The following is a 4693-nucleotide window of genomic DNA, read 5'->3' as shown; positions in this document are numbered from 1 at the left end:
CCTTTATTAATTTATTTACTTATTCTAGTTACCACTTTTATCATTTTACTTCTGATTTTTTTCTAAAGCTTTTATTTAAGTCCGAAACTTTATTGTAATTATAATTTTGACCCAATTAATTTATATAATTACTATTTTATTCTTCATGACACTAAGTTCAAAAATTTTACTTATCTTTCAATTAAATTATATTTTTAACTCTCTTTTTACCTAAAAATGATTATAATACCCTTTTTAATTTTATACCTTTGTTCCATAGGATTAAAATCAGTTTTTTAACCTCTTTTAAACCCTTATACACGTGACTTTCATGATCATTTAGTGGCTGAATTTCAAGGGGTGCAGTTTTTTATTTTTATTCACTTTTAGTGACTTTTAAGGCTTGAAACTTAAACTTCAAATACTCCAAATAATTTTAGTGGTTTCATACAATTTTTAGAAGCAAATAAGATTCATATATCACTCAAATAATAAGACAAAATAAAGAAGCACCGCTGAATTTACAGATTACAAAATTAAGTACAAAATTACCACAAAGTGACTTATATGAATACCAAATCAAGCATAAACATATTCTAACTATTCCTAACCTACCCTTACCTCTTATTTAATTCAATTCTTAAACCTTTCACACGCTAAGAAATCTGCACACAAAGGAAGGTGGTGGTGGTGCAGTTTCTTTTTTGGTCGAAAAGTGTGATAAAAATGTCAAAATCCAACCACATTGAGCTCGAATTTCTCTAGCTTCTTAGGCATGCTACATGGGTGATTCAATACTAATTTTCTATACATGAAGGAGAGTAAGAACTCATCATAACTACTGTTAAAAAAGTAGAAAAAGAAAGAAGAAGGAACAACAATTTACCTTGTCAAAATTTTGGTATAAACACAAGAATTATCGAAAACGGAAAAAAGTTTGTGTGTTGTACGGATTGAATACTTGAAGAACACATGAAGAACAATGAAAGAAGAGTTGAAACAGGGGGCTGGGGCGCAGAGAACAAGTGCAAGAATTTTTTTTTCTCTTTCTCTCTCAAAAATTCAGTCAAAAGAGTGTAAAAATGTGTAAAGTGTTTTCTAAATTTTGTGACCAATGCTTCCTTAAATAAAAAATAAAAGTCTTGCTGAATTTATGATGATAAAAGAGGTTGAAATTTTCGTGGTCATGGATTGGACTTTAATGAATAAGGGGCGTGAAAATGAGAAAGCTTAGTCAGCGCTTGCGTGTCGAGCTTATCCACAATTAACCGAGTTAGTTACTCGAGGTTAAAAATACAGCAGAGAGGGGTGAAAGGTTGAGATAGTCTCAGCTTAGAGGCTGAGAAGGAGAGACAAGTTACTTGAGTGGCAAGTAAGAAGATTTGGGGTCTCTAGAAGTCGTTTGCAGAATACTAGACAGAAATTCGGTTCAGAATACATTTTACCATGTGATAAAATAATTAATGGCTAAGATTTATTGTTAAAAAAATAAATCATGAATGAATATCTAATATTAATCTTGGGACACAATTACTAAGGTAGAAATTATTTTTACTATTGGTTTCGAAGTTTTCGGTTAAAATAATTTTTCTCAACGCACACAAAACCGTCGTTAAAAGTGAATTTCTGTCTCAAAAAGTATCGAATGAGGAAAATAAACCAATGGTAAGCAAATATTTATTATTTACTAGTCAAACTTGACTTAGGGGGATTAGTTATTCTCATAAAGTCAATTTTGACCTTATTAATGGCATTTTTCTATTTATTTTTTCTTTAATTTTTATTTTTTTTACCATTGTGTCAGCCTCACTATTTCTTATTGGGCCATGATTCGAAATTTTGCAAAATAAATTTTAAAATGGCCAGAAAAGTCTATTTACTGAAAATTGGATTCTTACAGATGATACGTGAACGAATACTGTTGCGACACATGGCACAACTGTCCACATCAGCATGTCATGTGTCATTGGTCAACACATTATCATACCATTACACGTGTCCAAACTATGGAGTGACACGTGTCACTAACAGTCCATGTCATCAAGTCATGTCATTACACCGTTAACGAAAAATAGGTTAGATATTAACATAATACACTTTTATCAATCTCAGAGACGTAATTAATGCAATTAGATATTCAAGGATGATTTTAATGTAGAGTAAATGCCCAAAATGGTCCCTTAAATTCAAATCGGTATTCGATTCAGTCCTTAATTTTTCTAAATGACCAAATAAATCCCTAAAATTCAGAAACGTGCGTCTCCATTAGTCCCTCCCAGAATTGCCGTCTTAACGTTGCTGATGTGGAACGTTAACTGCCATGTGGGCATTCCAGCTGTATGCTGATGTGTGCCAAGGTTGAATTTGTTTCAACTTGGTATCTGGAATTGCCTAATATTACCCAAATTAGTCCATTTCAATTATAAAACCCTAATTTTCTTCTCTTCTTCAAACTGTATGCTACGTTCTTCTGTTCTTCGACTCTCCTTCTCTTCTCCGACTCTCCTTCTCTTCTGTTCGACCTCTCTTCTTCGCCGTAAAACCCAAATTAATTTTTTGTCTGTGTGAGTGATGATGGGTGGTGGCGAGAAAAGCCAAAGTAGCTCAAGTAGGAACAACTCTGCAGGCAGACCTTATGGCAACAAAGGAATGCGAAATAGGGGAGGTAAGAACGCTGTTTTCTGTAATTGCGGGCTTCGAACGGTGATAAAGCACACAACAACTGCAGAAAATCCTGGTAGACCATTTTATGGTTGTCCGAACTATGAGGTAAGGTTATAGCTGTGAAGAAAATGTTAAGATGGTTTGAGTTTGAGTTTGGATTCACCTGCATTTTTTACTTTGCAGTATAGAATTCACTGTAATTTGTTTCACTGGGCTGATGGATGTGAAGAACAAGTTTCTGCAGCACCCATTCCACTAGAAGTTTTGCATGAGTTGAGTTGGAAGATGACAAGCTTGGAGAGTGATGTTAAGACAGTGAAGATGATGACAATGGTGCTATTGGATTTTGTAGTTACTTTTGGTGTGTGTTTAGGTTTTAGTTTGTTGGGGTTTATATTCAACAAATGATGATTATGTTATGAAATTTTAAATTTCTTAAGTGGTATGTATTGTCTTGATGAAGATGGAATGAAATGAAATGAAACACTAATTTGATATGAGTTCAACTCTTGATGCTGCACTTATTTTGCTAAAATTGTGTTCAACTAAACCAGAAAGAGATAAATCACAACATGAACTAAACCAAAAACTTCATTAATTTAACATAACTAATTCCGGAACATGGAACAAGTGTTGTTTGTGCTAAAGCACATTGTGCAAAACATACTATCACAACCCAAAACATCATATGCCATAACAACATTCAAAGGCCATACATACAAGTTTCAAAGGTTACATTACAAAAAGACAGCATTGTTTAACCATAACATTCAGCTACAACAACATGAACTCAAAAAGCCACCACACTTTGTGCTAGTTAGACATTTTTTCTTGGTGGGTTGAATCTTGGAGTTGGAACAAATTTCAAGAAGGAGGCCAGTTTTTCAGAGGTTGCTGCACTAGCTCCCTGAATAGTCTCTCTTGAAATCTCAGTCGGATGTGGAGCAGCCGCAGTAGTAGCAGCAGTGGATGAAGTTGTCCTCTTAACAGGGAGTTTGTCTATGCGTCTCTCACATTTAGTTCTCAGATGGCCTTTCTTTGCATTCTTTGTAGTCTTTACAGCATATGATATCAATAACAACAATACAAGTGTCATTATATGGATTTGTTTGTTTCCAGATTTATTAACTCAAGCTCTAATTTTGATTAATGTTTGTTTTTAATACTATTACTACCTTAGTTGCAGGTTCTTGTTCATCTCCTAGACCCCCTTCAGCAGCAACTTCTGTTTGAGTATCAATTTGTCCTCCTTCAGCACCAACCTCACATTCTTCAGTAACAACCTCACCTTTGTTACCTTTAGAACCAGTGTCACCCTTATTTGCAGCATCTTCAGCAGCCTTTGCAGTAGCTGCTAGCTCATCAGCCTTTTGTTTCTTTGCTATTCTACAACTCCTTGTTGTGTGACCAACATCTCCACATGTCCCGCATGTGAATTTGTCATATTTTCTCTTCAATTTTGTTGCTGTGCGCTCTTGGCTCCCCTGAACAGGTGCCTCATGTGCATCTTTTTTTCTTGCATAATGTGATGGCCTGCCACGGGGTTTGCTCCTTACAGGTGGTAAGCAATGGAGGTATTCTGATGTTTCCCACAACTGTTGGCCTCTTACCGGATTGATATGGTACTCATAAGTCTTGTTGTATGAGCCCATTGTTAGCCATGCATGGACATAATTCTCGGGTCTACCATTCATGATTGAAATCGCAGCTATTGCATGATGACAAGGTAACCTTAGCACATAATAAATTTGAGTAACTAAGTGTGTTGATAGGTATACTACGGTGCAATTACACAAAAAAATAAAAACAATCAAACAAAATAGTACTTACCCGATAACTGCCAAGACCTGCAGCTACATGTTTGGTTTCCCAAATCAACCACCACATTATGTGGTTCACCATGCACTCCAAACATCACTTCAGCCGCATCTCCAGACTACATTAGTGTATAATACCTGCTGTAATACCTTTCCTTTGCAAGTCTACTTTATTGAATCGGAGGTAAGTGTCCCACATGGCTAGAGAGTTTCAGTTTGTTCCTTGCCATACT

Source organism: Arachis ipaensis, chromosome B06, assembly GCF_000816755.2.
Source record: "Arachis ipaensis cultivar K30076 chromosome B06, Araip1.1, whole genome shotgun sequence".
Lineage (NCBI taxonomy): Eukaryota > Viridiplantae > Streptophyta > Magnoliopsida > Fabales > Fabaceae > Arachis > Arachis ipaensis.
This window is presented reverse-complemented; position numbering follows the sequence as displayed.